The sequence below is a fragment of the Mauremys reevesii genome, linkage group 9 (assembly GCF_016161935.1).
Source record: "Mauremys reevesii isolate NIE-2019 linkage group 9, ASM1616193v1, whole genome shotgun sequence".
Taxonomy (NCBI): domain Eukaryota; kingdom Metazoa; phylum Chordata; order Testudines; family Geoemydidae; genus Mauremys; species Mauremys reevesii.
The window spans coordinates 25,544,003-25,565,010 of record NC_052631.1 but is presented as its reverse complement, the minus strand read 5'-3'; the positions used below and the strand labels follow the sequence as shown (position 1 = coordinate 25,565,010).

At 48.5% G+C, this 21,008-nt stretch overlaps 1 long non-coding RNA gene across 1 annotated transcript in view; it reads left to right on the top strand.

Moving 5' to 3' along the window:
- LOC120372115 overlaps positions 1-16,452 on the top strand; it is a 29,000-nt gene extending 12,548 nt beyond the window's left edge. The window contains exons 3-4 of the long non-coding RNA XR_005584736.1: positions 13,063-13,316; positions 16,415-16,452. This is a non-coding gene — a long non-coding RNA (uncharacterized LOC120372115). The remainder of the gene's footprint in view (positions 1-13,062; positions 13,317-16,414) is intronic.
- Positions 16,453-21,008: the final 4,556 nt, after the last annotated feature.

The window sequence follows — 21,008 nt, the reverse complement described above, 5'->3', positions numbered from 1 at the left end:
CAGGCCACATGCTAAATTTTTACTGAAAATTGTTTTAGGATTTTCATTTACATAGATTTATATCTTAGTACATGTCCTTCCCAAACAGGGCCAGCTCCAGGGGTTTTGCTGCCCCAAGTAGCCCCCCCCCAAAAAAAAGAAGCCGCGATCATGATCTGCGGCAATTCAGCGGGAGGTCCTTCGCTCCAAGCGGGAGCGAGAGACCCTCTGCCGAATTGCCGCTGAATACATAAAAGTGCCGCCCCGCTCCCGAGTTGCCACCCCAAGCACCTGCTTGATAAGCTGGTGCCTGGAGCCAGCCCTGTTCCCAAACTCTGTGACTCTCCTGTGGAGACAAAGCTTCATATCTTTGCTCTTAGAGCTATATCCTTTTGCCCTTCTAGAACAAAGCCATTTCAAAATCAGCTGCTTGTTGTTGGTAATAAATCCAAGGGATGGGGTGTTTCCTCCCAGAGGCTCTTGAAGTGGGTTTCGGGTTGTACTAAGGTCTCTTATATATTGAACAAATTATGGCATACTCCATTAGGGCTCAGGCAACATCTGTACTTTGTTTTAGGGGTGCCCCTATTTCTGAGATTTGAACTTCTGTTCATACACTTACCAATCCTTACTCCATCACAGCTTCCAGATGAAATGCCCATTTCGGCACATCTGTACCCTATGTTGTTTAGATTGGACTCCTATCCCCCACCTCCTTATAAGGCAACTACTGGTCACTCACCTAGAGTGGCGTCCATGTGGACAAATACTTGAAGAGGTTATTTAAAGTAACTGGACTTCTGCAAGATGCTTTTGTCCACACGGTTCCAGTGACTGCCCTCCTTCCCACTGACATGGAGTCCTTACCTGGATGTCTGTATTAATGAAGGCAATGAGCAGTCACTGGGAGCTGCTGTTCCCCTTACTCCAACAGGAGGGGGATTATGAGGGCATACAGGACACATGCACTGCCCCAATGATCACTACTGGCGAAAAGAGTCTAACATCATGTGAGGATGCACATACCCGCATCGGGATCCATGTGGACAAACATATCTCAAAAGACTCGCTTACTGTAAAGTAACCTCTCTGCTACTTCCTTGGGCTCTCTACCATTCCTAATCCCAAAAATATACTTGTTTTGGATATCATTTTTTAATCTATCATACCCTTTGTTCTGCCTTACTATCAATGCTGGCCTCTTCTTTGGCTACACCACTTAGCATTAGAACTAGTGGGACCGACTAGGGCCTAATTTTAAAGTTCAAGAATGGGCCCAGTACCTTTTATGATGCATGATCAGACTAAATTAAAGTGTGACCTTTCCATTCCTGATGGCTGCTTTCCAACACTGTCTGCAGCTTTCTATAAAAGCTCATGGGTCACTTTATCTAGTATTACTTGTAAATAACCTGGCTCAGCTTTACTGGTATTATCCGCATGAACCTCTGGGTTCTGCCTCTCTCATTTTTCTCAGTGCAGTCGGAGTCACCAGAACACATTGCTTTAAAACTTGTCTGTTCGTTTTCTTTCCTAATCTCTATTTTCATGTCCCTAGGCATAATTCCAACTGACCTTTCATTTTTTGCCGCTTCTTGTTAAGCTTTTGTTCAGCTTTGGTTCCTATTTTTTCCCACTGAATCTCCTCACCAGTCAGACATACATTTGCCTTTCAACAAAATATCCAAGCTGTGGTAAAGTTTGGTAGCCAAGAATATTTACATGCTCAGCTAAATGTGAAAATAGGTTTACACACATCACCTCCTCCCAAATGACAAATATAATAGAAACCTGAAAGATTACCAAGGTGAGAGGAACAAAGAGCAATACGAATCTGCAATGAAACACGGCCTCTCAGAGGGGTAAATGTAAATAAAGAGAAGACAAAAGTTACTGGTGAGGTAACTTTCTGGGGGCCTCCATACTTTTATTTCATTGTGCTGCTGTGAGTAAACCCAGGCTTTCAGCAAACCTTCATGTGCTTCCCTAAGGTTCAGGAAGTTTTGACTGTTAATTAACTTCTGCAAATGTTTCACAACTTCTGAGTAGCCCCCTCCCCCGTCCAGTGAGCTTCCTTTGGCCTTGTGTTATATTTTGATGGAAATTCCCCACTCATAAGTTCCCCCTCCTTGAACTAGCCCGGCCCTGGCATGCACACATGTGCTTTCTCTCTCCTTCCCAGCTTTTGCTGTCTTCGGGGGTAGGCCTGCCTTCTAGCCTCCCCACACCTCTTTCCACTCTAAGGGGCCTGCCATTTATTCCACTCCTACTCCACTAACTGGCCTGTAGGTTTGTCATTTTTATGCAACCATAAGACTTGAAACATTCCCCGCTGCTGCTGCTGCTGTTTGACTGTGCTGTTAATGTGCTTGGGCTGAGATGCCAAACCGTGCAACTCCGTATTGCACTTTCCCATCTGTTAGCTACCCAATGGAGTTAGTGTCTGTCAAGTGACAACATCAGCATAGGGAGCTGGAGTATTTCCAGTCATGCAGCTGCAGAGAATGGGGATGAATTGGCTACCCCTCCCCACAGGAGATTATTTTCTGGAGTATAATTTTGCGGAAGGATAATAAACATGTATCAGCTTTGATCTATGATAAATCCTATTGACTAGGTCAGTATAACCAGTACAATATTATAGCATGAAGTGGTTTGAAGAAAATCATGGTTTTATGCCATGAGGCACCCTGTGGTGTGGAGTGCAGGATGGCTACAGTGTGTGTGGCCGGATAGAATTTCCAGTGTGAGGCTGGGACCATTCCAAATATACATTCCTATATATTCTAGCAAACAAGATTTACAGACATATGAACCATTTTGCTGCAGGGCCCTCAATGTGAGAAGGAAAATGACTAGACTAAGGACCCAATAAGCAATCACTTTTCTTTCATAATTCTATTTACCTGGAGTAGTCTGGAAAGCTAACATGGCGCACATGAAATCTTTCAGTGCAACCCCAATCAGTGGGGAGTAAGTCTCCATTCAATCTATTTTGAATACAGCAGCATTTTCTCTTGGGCTAGGAAAAAGGCACTTTTTTGAAAATCCCTGTAGGTGCCTATTTTGCATCCGTAGGTGCCTAAATACCTCTAAAACTCTGACCCACAGTGTCTCTGGTTCCCAGCTGACGAGTGAAAATCTATTGTTTTCCTTCCATGCTTAACACTGACAGCCCCAATCACTCTGCATTCTGGAAGGATGATGGACTGATTTGCTTGGATCTAAGTCAAAGGCTATTATTTGGGAAAAAAATGTAGAAAAGAAAACAGTGGCACATTCAGCTGAAATTTTGACTTCTACTTCATGGGGGAGAATTCTGCTATTTTGATGAAGGTCAACACTAGATATTTGCCAGTTAACCATCTTTAATTCAGGAAAGGCCAAGAGTGACAGTTTTTATAACTGCAATCTCCAAATATTGATGGGTTGCTTATTAAAAGCTTGACAACTAGTTTGAAAAATGGAAATATACTTCACTTTGTACTGGGTTACACTTATTTACACTATGCAGTGTCATGAGATGTAACATACACTGCAATTATCTGTTACTGTGCAACCTGGGTAATTCCCTGGGCAGGGAGGAAAGTTGGCCAGTCGAACACAAACAGCAGTAAAAACAGGACTGTGTGTCCTTAATTTACACCTATTTCCCATAAGTAGCGCATTTCTCATGTGTAAGGTGAATGTTTACTTCCAAATAGCCTATTAAGAAGTCAATCACTGTACACTATTAGAAAAGTATCATCTCCTGTTCACTTCAACAAAAATATTTCTGTCAATGCTGCAATTTGTCTTGTGAAGTAAGAAATATTCTGAAACACATTCCCATTTGACTTGCTTGGTATGGGATAAAGTTCTAAAGCCGTATGAACATACTATGATGCACGTTAGGCTATACACTCTACCAGAAAAGATTGCTATGGATCCCGTCTCACTTACCCTTTTTCCCCCATGCCAATCATCAACTGAGCAGATGACCCTAGTAGTGAACTCTAAAAGGAAAAACCAAAACAAGGTAACTTATTCTTCCCTTTCTGAACTCTGTCCACTTATAGGTGGCAAATGAAGCGAGCAGATGTTAGAGATGGAAAGGACTCACCTAAGTCCATTCCAGGCACTTGCTGGAGACAAGTTGTATTGCACACTAAATTGTGGAGGGAGGTTGGTTGGTTTGTTTGTGGGTTTTTTCTTTTTCATAATGTGCTCTATTGGCTTGTAGTGCGCTATCAAATGGCACCATGCACTAACCTTTCACTCCTGGAGGTCTGACTCTAAATCGTTTTTTGGATAACAAGCAAAAACGAATGCAGTGATCTATACATATTCCAAAACCCGAATGTAAGCTGGTTTGATTATCAGCCATACTATAGTCCATAAAGGCCTTGGACTAGAATAGCATTGGGATTGTAGGTTAGCACTGAGCTGTATTGGCAAAGATGTATTGGAAACTTGCTCATGCTTTAAGTATGCCAGACTATTGGTCCCTTTGGGCAAGTCTACCGTACAGTGCTACCTCAGCCCAGCTTCAGGGCATCTGGTGAAGACACGCTATGCCAATGGAAAAGCGCTCTCCTGTTGGCATAATTACTCCTCCTCTGGGAGAAGCGGAACATATATTGGCAGGAGAGTATCTTCCACTGACATAGCACCAGTATAGACAGAACAAACATGTGTTGCTGGGGGGACCAAGGGGCTTTTTCACACCCTCAAGCAAAGTAAGTTAGATTGACTTAAGCAGTAGTGCAGACCTGCACTTAGATTCATTACCTTCATCTTTTAATTTCCTGAGCACTACATTTATTACATCAAAAATGCAATATGGATCACATGCTGGAGTCATTAAAAGAGCACAAGGAAAAGGATGGCTTGGCCTGAAACACTTAAGTTCATAAGGTCTAGTTAGGATGAATGTATACCAAAACCCAGTAACTGAACAGCTACTGTCACTTCTGATCTTTAAGATGGGTTGTTTTCAGCTTTTCATTTAATAGGGTATTTCTGCCTGAGGTCAGAAGAACAAGAAGTATGACAATGACTCAGTGAGCCGCATACTATAAATACTCTCTTAGCCTTTCTCCACAAAGTCACTCCCTTCACTGCCTTGCCACATCTACAATTGCAGAAAGCAACTGTACAATGCTTTAGCAGGCACTGTACCAGTCACTTGTATAACTCTGTAAAGATACGGAGGGGAGGGGGGAAAAATCATACCATTGTTATCTGAAAGGGGGAAAAGACTGATTTTTATACTACTACTTCGAGTGATTGCTCAGTCACGTGTATTCCACAGTAGGTGTGCGTGCTCGCCATGTGCACCGGTGCCGGAAATATTTCCCCTAGCAGTACCCTGGAGGGGGGGGGGGGAAGCATCCCCCACGACCCGTGGAGTGATGCCTGCCTGGCACGGCATAAGGGGAACTGCGCACTTCCCCCCCCCCCCCCCAGTTCCTTCTTGCCACCAGTGAAGGTGTGTCGGAACTGCTTAGCTCCAGCCTTGCTGCAGCTTGTCCCCAGAACTGTTTGTTCAGTAGTACCTGTAGTCAGTTTAGTTTTCAATGAAGTTTAGTCAGTTAGTGAGCCTGGGCTGGGGCATGTCCCGTGCCCTGGGATTTAAGTCATGTGGCTCCTGTAGGCAAGGGGAGGGATAGCTCAGTGGTTTGAGCATTGGCCTGCTAAACCCAGGGTTGTGAGTTTAATCCTTGAGGAGGCCACTTAGGGATTTGAGGATTGGTCCTGCTTTGAGCAGGGGGTTGGACTAGATCTCCTGAGGTCCCTTCCAACTCTAATAATCTATGATCGTGTGCCAAGGAGTGACCTGCACACAGACTGTCTGTGCTGCTTGGGAGAAACCTATATCTGCAAAAGGTGCAAGATCTGCAAGTCATTCAAGCCTTGGACTAAAAAAGAAAGGGACATTAGACTCCGGGCCATCCTGATGGAGTCGGTGCTGGCCCCAATCCCCTGCATGCTGCTCCGAACTGGTACCTGGCACCGCGGAGTCAGTATGTGGAGAGCCTCTGATACCTTCGACTAGTCAGTACCGCTCCCCTTCCACGGGGCATCTCAAGAGTACCGGAAAGACTCCCTCTTCGCAACAGCACTGAGGGAAGTCTGGGACAGAAAATAGGCCCATGTCGGGTAGTCCTCGGTATCCACTGGGCCCTAAGCCTCCGACTCATGCAGAGCGGAGAAGCCCGGCCCCTTCGGAGCAGGACTCTCCAGGTGTCTGGATGCCATCTATGCCCAAAGCCCTCCAAGCGGCTAAGGACGTCATGTCCATGCCGGTGCTGGGACCCCACGCTCCAGAGGCAAGCCACAACTGAGATCGCTGCAGTCGCCACTGGCCTCGTACCAGTCTTGGGAATGTTCTGGACACTGCTCACCACCCAGTGACCATTCAGGGCTCAGTCCATAGGGATCGCCCTCGACACCGGCTAGACTGTCTGGATGGGTGCCATCCAATTGGGACTCCTGGCACACTCGTCTTAACGGAGTGAGCACAGACCGGACCGTGGTGGACGTCGCCAACAGTCCTCATCTCGAAGGTGGTACCTCACTCAGTTGTGGCATGACTGTCGACACCCTTCCCACTCGGAATCCTGCTCAAAATCTCCACCAAGGCACTGTAGCTCTTGGCGTTGATTGCCGGCTCCTCGCCGTCACAGGTCCGGCCGTCGAGACCGCTCGCAGAACAGCCACTACAGTCATGCCGTTCTCCCACCTCAAGGTCACGGTCCCATGGTCGACATAGATCCTGGCACCGCCACCACTCCTGGTCCGAAAGCAGCAGCGTGTCATACACCAGCCCAGCCTCTGCTCACAGTTGCCTGTCTACAGGCCAGTCAAGCCAGCCTGATGGGCTGGTCCTGCTGATGCCTCAGCACCATCAGCCTCCATCCCTAGACTGTCAATGAAAGTGTCAATGGGACCCGGAGTCTGACCAGGTGGTGGATCCTCTGGCTTTGGCTGACACCCAAAGCACCACACCAGCCTCTTTGCCCCATCCAGAGGAGCTGATTGCGGCCCCGCCCCCTTCCCGCAGGAGGACTACTGGGCCCATCAGGACTTACTAAAAAGCGTGGCAGCGAGCCTCCATCTCCAGGCAGAGGAACTGGAGGATCCCTCAGACTCTCTGTTCAATGTGCTGTCCCCCTTGACACTGGGCAGGATGGCTTTGTCACTCCATGAAGGGGTGGCGAAAATTTCACCTGCCCTGTGGCAAACACCAGCCTCATTGTGCGCTACCTTCTTAAAGATGGGAGCCAAGTACTTTGCACCCACTAAGGGGCACGAGTATTTGTATATCCACCGGGCACCCAACTCCTTGGTGGTCGAGTCGGTCAACCACAGGGAGTGACGGACAGCCAGCCCCGACCCCAAAGAACAAAGACTCTTGGAGGCTGGATGCTTTCAGGAGAAAAAATTATTCATTGTCAAGCTTCCAGTTGAGAGTAGCAAACCATCAGGCTCTCCTGGGTCTCTACAAGTCTAATCTCTGGGGATCCCTCCCCAAGTTCAAGGACTCCGTCCAGGAGCACAACAGAAAGGAGTTTAAGACACTTGTGGAGGAAGGGGCAGCTGACGCAAGGGCATTTCTGCAGGCCACTTAGGATGCAGCGGACACAGCCGCATGGCCCATAGCCTCAGCGGTGTCCATGAGATGGGTGTCCTGGCTTCTGCTCTCTGGGCTATCCAGCGAGGCGCAGTCGTCGATGCAGGCGGGGCGGCTCCCAGGCCCCAGAACGCCAAGCACGTGCTTGGGGTGGCATGCCGTGGGGGCGCTCTGCTGGTCACCAGGAGGGCGGCAGGCGGCTCCCGTGGACCTGCCGCAGACGTGCCTGCGGAGGGTCCGCTGGTCAGGGGTGGCTCCAGGCCCCAGCACGCCAAGCGCGTGCTTGGGGCGGCATTTTGCCAGGAGGACGGCAGGCGGCTCCAGTGGACCTCCCGCAGGCGTGCCTGCAGAGGGTCCACTGGTCACGTGGCTTCGGTGGAGCATCCCCAGACATGCCTGCGGGAGGTACACTGGAGCCGCGGGACCGGTGACCAGCAGAGTGCCCCCTGCGGCATGCCGCCGTGCTTGGGGCGGCGAAATGGCTAGAGCCGCCCCTGGATGCAGGATCTCCCTTTTGACGGGAAGGTGCTATTTGTGGAGGAAACGAACACAAGGCTGCATGGCATGAAAGACTCCCACATGACCCTCCAGACCCTGGTCCTCTATGTCCCTGCTCCAGCAAAACCCAAGTTCAAGCTACAGCAGGCTCCTGCCCAGGCCGCCCTCCCGAAATACGAGGCCACCTATAAGAAGCAACAAGACTATAAGAAACGCCAGCCTGGGTCCTCTAAGGGCAAGCAGGCGGATAAAAGGCGGTTTTGACAGGATGCTCGGGGGTACCCTGCCAGTTTCCAGCAGGGATCCACCCCCAATAAAGCTCCCTTTTTTTTCCAATCAGTTGTGTGCTTTCCTCCCGGAATGGTTGTGGCTCACCTTGGACTGTTGGGTCCTCAACACCATCTCCTGAGTTTACACCCTCGTTTACCTCCTACCCGCCCAGCCACCCCCACCCCTGTCTCTCTTGGGGGGACCCATCGCACGAGGCTCTGCTCGAGCAGAAGGTCAGACGGGTCCTGGAACTAGGAGCGATAGAGGCGGTGCCCACGGAGTTCCTGGGCAAGGGGTATTACTCCCAGTATTTCCTTATCCCGAAGGCCAAAGGGGGACTCAGACCCATACTGGACCTGTGAGGTCTGAACCAGTACTTGGTGAAACTCAAATTTTGCATGGTTTCCCTGGCCTCCATCATCCCCTCCCTGGATCCCGGAGGTTGGTATGCGGCCCATGATCTACAGGACGCATACTTCCACATCCACACATTCGAGGGGCACAGGCGCTTCCTTCATTTTGTGTTGGGACAGAATCACTATAAATTCACGGTCCTACCATTTGGTCTGCCCACTACCCCAGGGTCTTTACAAAGTGCATGTTGGTAGTAGCGGCCTACCTCAGGTGCCAAGGGGTCCAGATATTCCCCTATCTGGATGAATGGCTGGTCAAGGGCACCTTCCGGTCACAGGTGAGGGATCCTCCTGTCCACATGCACCTCCCTAGGCCTGTTGGTAAACACCAAGTCCATGTTAGTCCTGGTCCAATGCATAGAGTTTATCAGGGTGCTCCTGGACATGACGTCAGCCAGGGCCTCTCTGCCCCCAGACAGGTTTGAGACCCTGAAAGGGCTTATCGACTCTATTGTAAGGTTCCCGGTGATGACAGCCAGGTCCTGCCTTCAGCTGCTAGGTCACATGTCGGCGTGCACGTATGTGGTCCGCTATGCCAGGCTCAGGATGAGGCCCCTCCAGCTCTGGCTGGCCTCGCGGTTCTCCCAAGCCATGGACAGGTTGGACAAGGTCCTCACCGTGCCGAACTCAGTGACTGCCTCCCTATGGTGGTGGTCCACACTGAGCAACAGCCGTGGAGCTGGTGTCCAATGCATTGGACTTGGTCTGGGGAGCCCAGGTGGGGAATTTTCAGACCCAAGGCCTGTTGTCTCCACAAGACCTGACCCTTCACATAAACGTCAAGGAACTCAGGGCGGTGTGGCTGGAGTATACGGCCTTCCACTCACACCTGAAGGGCCAGGTAGTTAGGGATCTCATAGACCATCGAGGCCGTGTTGTCCATATCAACAGCCAAGGCAGGGCCCAATCCTCCACCCTCTGCCACAAAGCCCTCAATCTGTTGGACTTCTGTATAGCCCACGACATCCACCTAAAAGCCTTTCACCTACCAGGCACCAGGAATGTGAGGGTGGATCGCTTGATCAGGGACTTTTCTCTCAACATGAGTGGTCCCTATACCTGGAAGTGACCATCCAGCTTTTCTGGAGGTGGGGAACTCCCCAGGTGGACCTATTCGTGACCCAACAGAACCGATGATGCCCCCGGTTCTGCTCCAGGGGGCCTGGGGAGGGGCGCTACCTCCGATGCCTTTATCTTGCCCTGGTCTGGCCAACTCCTTCCCCCTATTCCCACTGATCAGCAGGGTCCGAGAGAAAATAAAGATGGACAAGGCCAGAGTCCTCCTCATTGCCCTGGCGTGGCCCAGGCACCACTGGTACGGGACCCTCTTGGACCTGGCAGTGGCTCTGCCATGGCCATTGCCGCTCTGCCTGGACCTGCTCTCTTAGGACCAGAGCCATCTCCTCCACCCCAACCTGGTAGCTCTTCACCTCATGGCATGGCTGCTCAGTGGCTAGGTGCGGAGGATAGGACATGCTCATCTCCAGTTGAGTGCTGCCTCCTTGATAGTAGGCAGCCCTCCACTTGCTGCTCCTACATGACGAAGCTGTCTCGTTTTGCTAGGTGGGCGACGGACCAAGATGTATCCCCAATGGCCGCCCTGATCCAGCTTATCCTTAATTACCTCCTCCGCCTGAGAGCCCAGGGCCTGGTGCCCTTGTCAGTCAGGGTGCATCTAGCAGCCTGTAGAAGAGTTCTGCCCTCTCTGGGGTGGCGGGGAACCAGACGACCTTGCTACGTCTGTCAGATTATTTCAGGGAACTAGTCTGGCCACAGGGTTTCATGCCGTGGCAACGGTAGAGACCAACAAACAGCTCTATTCTGCAGACCCTGGCCCTAGTTCAGGGCAGGGCAGTCGAGAGTCTCTGGCTCAGGCCCTTATGCAGGGACTGGGCAAAGAAATGAATTCAGGAGGCCTAGGCCCTGGCTCCGCACGTTAGGTGGCAGTGGGGGACGCAGGCCCACCCACTCCACTGTGTCCAAGCCCGGGGCCCTAACAGCGGTAGATGGCCTGCTGCTGTGCTGGGGATCCTGGCCACAACACACCGACATCGGCTCTGGGTGTGCTGCAGCCAGACTAGGGTCGGCTGCCCCCGGGCTACTTCCTACCTCCCCCTCTAGAGGTACCTATGTCTGGACAGTGTCCTCCACAGAATCAAGCACCATGGGCCCTCAGGGTACCCGGCGAGCGGTAGGCTTGGCAGCTCCTCTGGGTAGCTTGCAACAGGCAGGCTTAACCACTTCCCCGGGGTCTGGTCAGCATCAGGCCTCGGCTGGGCTGTCCAGTCCTCAGGTCAATTGCAGACTGCAGGAGTCTCCCCACCAGGAGCTAGGCCAGAGGCATCTGGCTTCTCTGGTGGCCAGGCCTCTAGTGAGCTCTGGGGTTGGGCTTTTGTACTTCCTGTCCTGTGCCCTGACCTCTGGGGGGCGGGCACAAGCTCCACTGGCTCCCCCCACTTTGGCGTCCAGAGGGGTTCATCCCTCTCCGGAGCGGCAGGGAACCAGAGCACCTTGCTACACAGCCATATCAGCTTTTCATCCCCCGGTGCAAGGGCACATGGTATTCTTCCATGCTATGACCAGACAGTTCCTTAAGGGTTTACCCGTATTCTAAGCCCCTGGTCCCACAGTGGGACCTGAATCTGGTGCTGACTCAGCTTACAGAGCCCCCGTTTGCGCTGCTGGCCATGTGTTCCAGGTCTCACCTCTCATGGACGGTGGCCTTCCTGGTTGCTATCATGTTGGCCAGGTGGGTCTCAGAGCTCAGGGCTCTGACCTCCAAGCCGCCATATACTGTGTTTCATAAGGACAAGGTCCAGCTCTGCCCAAACCCCACGTTCCTCCTGAAGGTGGTCTCTGCCTACCACATGGGTCAGGACATTTTTCTACCAGTCCTTTGCCCCAAACCTCACGTGACTAATGAGGAACGCCGCCTCCACATGCTCGATGTGAGGCGGGCTCTGGCTTTCTACCTCGAGTGAACCAAGCTGTTCAGAAAATCCTCACAGCTGTTTGTCGCCTCAGCTGAGCATGCAAGAGGCCAGCCGATTTGCACTCAGTGGCTGTCCAACTGGATCACTTTGTGCATCCGCTCCTGTTATGAGCTAGTGGGTGTTCCCCGCCGCCTATTGTTAGGGCACACTTAACGCAGGCTTCATTGGCTGCCTTTGTGGCCCACATCCCTATTCAGGACATTTGTAGGGTTGTCACGTGATCTTCGCTTCACATGTTCACATCACACTATGCGATAGTCTCCCAAACCAGGGTTGACGTTGGGTTCGGCAGGGTGATACTGTGTCCCGAGAACTTGTGAACTTCTACCCACCTCCAGTAGGTTGGAATCACCTACTGTGGAATACACATGAGCAATCCACTCGAAGAAAAGACCAGTTACCTTTTCCGTAACTGGTGTCTTCGAGATGTGTTGCTCATGTCTATTCCAGATCCCGCCCTCCTTCCCTGCTGCAGGAGTTGTCTGGCAAGAAGGAACTGAGGGTGGGGGGAGTGCACAGCTCCCCTTATACCACGCCAGGCAGGCGCCACTCCAAAGGTTGCAGGGGGCACTCCCCCCCACAGGTACTGCTAGGGGAAAAACTTCCAGCACCTGTGCATGTGGTGAGCACAGGCCCCCAAAAGGTTAATCTGGCCCTGCTTTTTGGGTGGTAAATTGTGTCCGTTAAAATGTTTCCAGCTATGAGCTGTAGAGTTAGGCCATATGAATAAGCAGTAGCAACCAGACTGTATGTAAGGCAGCAGGGCAAAGAAAAATAATGCTTATACAGCTCTTTGTGAGAAGTATTATACATTTTTAGTGAGTGGATGCCATTGGGCCAGCTCAACTCCAAGATTTGAATTTGGGAATTCTGATTTTTACATGAACCCCAAACGGCAGGCCAGATCTCAATATGGATCCAGCATCTGAACCAAAAGCGAAGCTGGAGGGTATCTTGAAATTCTGTTTTGTACCAATTACTAAATATATTTTCAAGTATCAGAGGGGTAGCCGTGTTAGTCTGGATCTGTAAAAGCAGCAAAGAGTCCTGTGGCACCTTATAGACTAACAGAGGTATTGGAGCATGAGCTTTCATGGGTGAATACCCACTTCATCATATGCAGGACTCTTTGCTGCTTTTAAATATATTTTGTGTGCGACTTAAATGGGGAAATATTTGTAAAGAAATCAGATACTGCACCTGTCTAAGCAAGATTATTATGGGTAATATTTAAGAGGGGAAACTGATCTATACTCTAGTTTCTTAAAAGCTAAAAATCTTTGTTTAATTTCAGAAAGGACTAAATCCTGCACTCTTCATTCTGTCACTACCTAAGGAAACCTCTTGAAGACAATAGTGACCAGGTTTTCAAAAGCTCAGTGGGCTGGGTGCTGAGCTGTGCTGAAAATGTGACCACATGACTCTCAACGGGATGCTGAGCGCTTTTGAAAAGCTGGCCCTTCTTTGTTGCCAAAATGGGAGCCCAGTGCTCTTGAAAATCTGACCTCTTGAGTTTTGCACGAGTAAAGACTGCAAAAGTAGGCCAAGGTGTTTATTTGCTGAGCACTTCAATGGTATTTACGGCAATATATGGTGGTTTTAGTCAGCTACACTATCCAATTTACTCACCCTTCTTTTTACTGACTGATGACAGGTTTCAAACAAGTTCATACTGGGCCAATAGATGCTCTCACATACACCCTTACACGACCAATGACTTTCCCAGAAATGGGGATGGTAGATTAGCAGGATCAATGCAAATCTTCTAGTCCTATAGTTAAGCTTTACATTCAGAGAAAGTAGCAACAGTAATACTTGGGGCCTAAATTTAACATAAGATATAGAAATAGCTTTTAAACGAACTACAGTCTTTGAAGGATAGTGAAATGTTCAGCTTGATATTGGATATCCAAGATGTCTAATGTTATGAATCTTTGTTCAACATCTCAAAAGTGAGAGTGCACAAGTTTGTGTAGTTTTGTGTGCATACAAACATTAATGACCACAAATATTCTGCTCTACATGTGCATATAGATGGCAATGTGTGTGCATGAAGGGGCTAATCATTTGAAAATTGAACAGGTGCAAAAGAATGTGATCTCTAGAGCCCTGTCTACATTATGTTAAAAGGTGTATTCTTAACACATTATAAAACTTACCTTTTCAACTCTAGGGTTTTAACATGTTAGCTGGTTGAAGAAAACCCTAACTATTTTTAATATGTTAAGTGCAACTTGCCTTGTCTATATTAGAAAGCCAACATGTTAGTACACACCTTTTTCCTAGCAAAGGCAAGCCCTCCAGTCTGTGCACATTTGCAAATCTCCTCCCCCTTCCCCCATATGGATTAGAGAGTCTCTTCCAAATATTGATTGATTGATTTCAGAGAATTAAAAACAGGTCCCTGCTTTTGATGATTTCCTGGCTTGCTAAAAGCCTAGAAGTTGTGGAGGGGTGCTAGGGTTCCTCCCCAACCCTTCCGTTTAAAATGCAGTTTTTCTTCTTAATTGAACAGAATAGTCAAATAAATATAGACTTACAATTGCACTAAAGAAAGATTGTATAACTGTCACCCAGATGATTGGAGCGATCTTCTAATAAGTGGACCAGTCTAAAACTTAAAATCATGACCATTTCTGGTATGTCAGAAAATCATTTAGTAATGAACTCTCAAGTGATGTTCTCTCCCTCCCCCCAACTTTCAGTACTTGCCTAATTCATATTTAGAGACAAATACCAAGCACAATAAAGAACGAAGAATGAAACAGCACTAGACAATTCTTTCCCCTGGAGAAGTGCTTTTCTTTCTTGAGCTACCATAAGACTGGAAGAAAGCAAATGTGACACCAATTTTTCAAAACAGAAGGTGGTGATCCTGGCAATTACCATCCCATAACAATTGCTTTTCCTAAAAAACTCAAGGCACACTTATGACTCTCCCCCCGCCCCCAATAAAACATCCAGGACTTGATTCAGCCTGGAGGCACAGGGTGAAGTACAAGCAACCCCTGAACCAGTAAGAGTAAACTACAGTATGGCAGTATATTTTTTTTCCAGGGCATTTAGGGCTCAAAAAACATAGCACAATATTATCTTAAAAGCCTGCATGAAAATGTAGACGTGTACATATGGCCAGGAGGCCTACAGGAGCCATTATCCCCCTGTGCAAGGGAATGGACCAGGCCAGTCCCTACACTCACTGGACTGCTGGGACATCGGCCTTTATGCACCTTTGAAGATGATGATGATGATTGATCAGAATCATGCAGTCTCATCACTCCCTCTGTGCACTGGGGATTTGGGCAGGGATTGTGCCCAAACTCTTCTAGGACTAGTGGGATTAGCTCTACACCATCCCCATGCAAGGCTGCACCATAAGCCATAGAGCTTTCTTAGCAGGGCAGAGGCTGGCCCGACACTGGAACGAACTTGTGCAAAATCTAAGAACCACCACAAACCTTCTGTGCCAAGGGACAGTGCTGTCACTAATACAAACAGCACAACACACACAGGCGTGCACACCCATTTTAAATATTTAACTCACATTTTTCCCCCTAGGTAAAGGAACTGAGAAAGAGATAAGAACCATATATGCAATATGTTAATTGCATCAGTTAGAACCACTGGAACGCATTCAGATACCATGGTGATGGCTGCAGTATAAGAACTTGAACAAAACAGGACCCAATCCAGCTTCCATTGGAGCCAGTGGCAAAACTTCCATTCCATTTTGCTGAAGAAAAATAAGGCCTTTTATGTATATATGCGAGTCAGTGCAACCTCTGCCCTGAGCAGGATGTGGTCCTGTCTCACTCAGCTCAGTGAGGCTGTCAGTCTATTCCTGGTGCCCAGGAATCTGAAAACCCTCCCTGTTCTCAAGTCCATCAGGGGGCTGGCAAGGGAATTCAGGCCTTCCCACTCAACTGGGTTCCAGCTCGGGGCTGGACAAGCAGGACTAGGGTTTGCCAATTCTGACAGGGCCTTGAACTTCTTCCTACCTTCCCTCAGGCCTCTGCAGGCTTTTCAACCTCTAGGTCCATTTGTCTTCCTCTGGGATTTTGTCCCTGGGCAGCTCTTTAGCAATTTGCTGACAGGAGTTCCTTTCTCCAGTCTTCTTACTCCTTTGTTAGCAGCCTCTCTGCTTCCCAGCCCTTTTATCCGCCCAGCTGCTGTGAGGTTCCCAATCAGCAGTGGTTGGCTGTGCTTGTATTAACCATTTGGTTGTGGGGAAAGCATGTGTGTGTGTGTGGTAATACATCCCATGACAATATACTACAGAGAAAGCTTTCCTCATAGCTGTGGTATATGGCTGTTCTCTGAAGATTAGACATCCACTAGCAGACAGAGTTTTTGATCAATACACTCCACCCATGTTCTAATTAATAACATTTTGAAAATAGCAAGTTATTTTCCCCCACATGATAAAAGTTCTGCCACTGGAGCATTTCCCAGTCCTGAAGCTCTGTCTATAAGGATATACTTCAAGAATACTGATATCTCTTTGATTTGTTTAAAATAAATTACAATTAATAGGAATGTAGTTGTTACTACTTTACAATGTTCCTACCAAAATTATCTTTTAAGTCTTATCTTTCCTTTTTCTATATAACAAGAGCCTGATTGTTGTTGTTTTTAATTTACACTAGGGCACCTCTATACTGCTGGGGCAGTATCTACACTTTACACCCACTTTAAAGCCAGTGGTGAGCTGGAGCCGGTTCCCACCAGTTCGCAGGAACCGGTTGTTAAATTTAGATGCCCTTTTAGAACCGGTTGTCCCGGTTCTAAAAGGGCTTTTAAATTTAACTAAATCTCTGGCAGCTTCCTGCCCCGCTCCTGGCCCCAGCTCACCTAGCTCCGCCTCCTCCCCTGACGCTCCCCCCAGCTTCTCCTCTCCATCCCCTGCTTCCTGTGAATCAGCTGATTCATGGGAAGCAGGGCTTCCTGCAGGTGAGCTGGGGCAGGGGTGGGGCACGAGGAGGACTCCAGGTGCCACGCGGCCTGGCCCAGCTCCAGCCGCTGCCCGGCTCCGGCCCAGCCCCAACCCCGGCCCCTGGCCCCAACTCTGGCTGCGCAATGCTGCCCGACCCCAGGCCCTGGCCGCACAGCTCTGGCCCGGGTCCAGCCCCAGCAGGGGTAAGAGGCCGGGGCCGGGGGGGTTGGATAAGGCTGGGACAGGGAGTGGGTGTTGGGGGGGGTTGGATCGGGCAGAGGTTCTGGGGGGGCATGGGGAACGGTGGGGCATGGGGAACGGGTGGGGTTGGGTAGGTGTGGGAGTTCCGGGGTCTGTCGGGGTGGTGGTGGATGGGGTCGGGGCAGTCGGAGGGCAGGGAGCAGGGTGAGTTGGGCAGGGGGTGGGTTTCTGGGGGGGGCAGTTAGGGTTGGGGGTGTCAGGAAGGGGTGGTCAGGGGACAAGAAGCGGGAGAGGTTATGGGTTGCGGTTTCTGAGGGGGGCAGTCGGGGGCAGGACATGGGTGGGGGGGTGTACTCACCAGGCGGTTCCCTACCGGGTCTTCGGTGGCGGGTCCTTCAGCTGCCAGAGCCGTGCTGCCGAAGACCCGGTAGGGAACCAGTTCCTAAGATTTTGGCAGCTCTTTGCTGTTTAAAGCCCCTTTATTCTGCCAGAGTGGTGTAAAGAGGCCTTAGTGTAAATGAGAATCAGGCCCTAAAAGTTCTTTGATTTTATTTTTTCATATTTTACACTGGATGATCTCATTGGTCCCACTTTGTCCTGTGAATTCCATCTACCTCCTCCTTTCTGCTTAAGAATGGAGAAAATACTTCAAGCACAGTAGAGTTAAAAGGACTTGATCCCAAGGTTTTCATGAACAAAGTGGAGGAACTTTGAATTAGATAACTGTTCTAGCTACAAAAGAAAACTCTCCCTAATGCGCCATTGTTACGCAGAACTAGCACTAAAAACTGACTTCAACAGAGCTTTGCAAATCTTTCATAGTTTCTCAGCAGTTATTCAAATCCCACCATCATGTTAACTTTCACTGTTTCAAACGGGTTGACTGTTTATAATCTTGATTATGATCATGTTTTCACGACAAGTTTTATTTGCTGTTGGGGAGGATCGTTTCCTCATAAAATAACATACCGGAAATTAGTCTGGTGTGTATATAGGTCCTCACTATCTTAGATGTCGAAAGCATATGCTAAGACTCCACTTCCTGAAAGGATTGTGCCACTAGAACCAAGCATGGCATATGCAAGTCTGTTAATCTTGTAAACATAGATCATCTGCTATTGTTTATAAAAGCAAAAACTTGTAACAAAAGACTAAAGTGGCACAGAAAAAGAGACAGGAGCATGCAGGGAGGGGGAGCCAGAATACAATATGTTGCATATATGCTTTATATCTTAAAGTTTTTGTTCTTCTAAATTAATGTTATGATTCCTTATGACTCTTGAGTTCCCAAAACTTTTCTATGTTCTGTAATCTGAAAGGATGATCTTTCGTGATTTACCCAATAAATGAAAAATAATGTATACAGTACCATCACACCGCAAAACTTTAACAGACAAGGTATCAGTAGGCATCAATGCAACTCCAACTTCAATTGTCAACAGAAGGGAGTTTTTACAGAGTCCTTTACACAGTGTAATTCATCTTTAATCAACAGTTTTGGCTAACTTTGGGAAATGCTGTAATTACAATAAAAGTAATAGAGCATAGAATAAAGTATAGCCATGAAAACAGTCATGCGTAGGTAACAATCCTGCGCTGATTGTCAGTCTTCATTTTGCAGCACTAAATCCCAGTTGTACATAGTAATATCACCTGTACCCAACTCTGACTGTTGGGGAGTGTTGTTCCAGCTGGTGACACGATAAGGCTATCGGATAGTCTGTTCTTTACCTCCAGGGGTTTAACCAGTGCTTAATTCTATTTCTTCCTGGTACCACAAAACAAATGGCACCAAAAGAAATGAAAATATATTTCATTGTATTCTAATTTGTAACTAAGTTTCAAGGAGAGAAAATGATGAATCACAAGCCTCAGGAAATGTTCTTAGGATAATCTAAAGAAGCTGAACTCATGCCTTCAAATGCAACATCCGAAGATAAATGAACATTTGATGGACTATGTCAGACTGCCTTCCAGGTCTTAAATTATCGCTGAGTACTATAACTTAGATCACTGGTTCTCAATCTTTTGGGGCTTGGGAGTGGGACCCGTTTGTATGCCCTGAAGGTCTGTCATGACCCAGTGCTTTAGTGCAAAAAAAATCTGGCTTACTAAATATTTCTTGCCAATGATATAATGTACACATTAAAACAATAAGTGCTAAACGCAGCACTTACAAAGTACTATATTTTAATATTTCACTCAATGAGTAACCTGAGGTTGCTTCTCTTTGAGGTTTATCAAAGTTTGGTGTAATAGTTGCCAATGCAATCTTAAGGTCATGCTCAACATTCAGTTTGTTCCTGCTTTTATTTTTCAGTTGATTGAAGGTTGAAAATCCTGTTTCACATGAGCAGGTAGTGCTGAATGGCATAATCACTCCTAATAGCCAGACTAGGAAGAGAAGGGATATTCACCTGCAGTGCTGCACCAAAACTGAGAAATACTCATTTCAAAGTATATTTTCTCTGTGCTTGCGATCGCAAGACAACTGGACCTGCTGGCATTCTTCTGCCAGAGACAGATTCATGTTTTCCAAAACTACTTTAAATGATCCCAGATCCATTCTTCATCTTTCAGTTGCTCATCTGGAAAGTAATCACATAATCTAGTGTGTAATTTAGTTAAATGACTACAGACTGACTAACTTCAGTGCTTCCCGGACAGCAGAATCTTCCCAGGTATTTTTGTTTCTATTGATACATTAGAAAACACGTCCATCCTACCTTCTGAATCATGTTTGGTCCACAGAGTAGGAACTATTGTTTAACTGTGTGATTAATTGCAATTAACTTTTCTAATCACAATTAATTTTTTTAACTGTGATTATAATTAGGGCTGTCAATCTTTCATATTTTTGTGTGTGTGAGAGAAGCTCAGGTAGCATGTCTTTAGCTGCTAATGTCTCCCTGTGTAGGAAACAGTGATTCCCCGCTGCTGCATTAGGTACTTTTAAAAAGATTCTTTGCACAATACCTGAATGTTTCCCCATTCCTGAACGGGCTCCATCAGTTGTAACATCAACATGCTTTGTCCAGTGTAGGGCGACCAGGTGTCCGGTTTTCGACTGGAACACTTGCTTGAAAAGGGATCCCGGTGGCTCCAGCCAGCACCACTGACCAGGCCGTTGACTGTTCGGTTCTCAGTGCCACGCAGTGGGGCTTGCAGGAGCCCTGCTAGCCTCTGCACTGCACTGCTCCCAGGAAGCAGCTGGCATGTCCCCCACTCCAGCGCCTATGCAGTGGGGCAGTCAGGGGGTCTGCACGCTGCCCCTGCCCCAAGTGCTGCCCCCGCAGCTTCCATTGGCTTGGAATCATGGTCAGTGGGAGCTGCAGGGGTGGTGCCTGCGGATGGGGCAGTGTGGAGAGCCACCTGGCAGCGTCTCCACATAGGAGCCGGAGTTGGGATGTGCTGCTGCTTCTGGGAGCTGCTTGAGGTAAGCACTGCCCAAAGTCTGCACCTCTGACTCCCTCCCCAGCCCCAATCCAAACCCCTTGCTCCCAGCCTAGAGCACCCTCCTGCACCCCAAACCCCTCATCCCCAGCCCCACCCCAGAGCCGTCACCATCCCGCAACCCAACCCTCTGCCCCAGCCCTGATACGTCTCTGACTCCTTGGTCCCACTCCAGAGCCCACACCCCCAACCGGAGCCCTGACCCCCTCCTGCACCCCAGCCCTCTGAGACAGCCCAGTGAAAGTGAGTGAGCGTGGGGACAATGAACCACATAGGGAGGGGAGGATGGAGGTGGGCAGTGCCTGAGAGAAGGGACAGGCCTCAGAAAAGGGGCGAGGCAGGGGGCAGGGCAAGGATGTTCGGTTTTGTGCGAGTAGAAAGCAGGCAACCCTAGTCCAGCTCAATCCCACCAATTGCATATAATTATTCGGTGTATCCACTATATCAACAATAGTAGTAGAACTAGGCATATCTATCCTAAATAGGTACTATTCTTGAATATCATCATTCCATACATGCCTTGCATAAGACAGCAAAATGACATGGTTTGCTACATCTGTAGATTCAGCTAAGTGAAATAATCACTTACTCAAAGAAACAGAAGTTAGTCCAATAGAAGCTATTACGTCATCCATCTTGTCTGACTGAAAGAC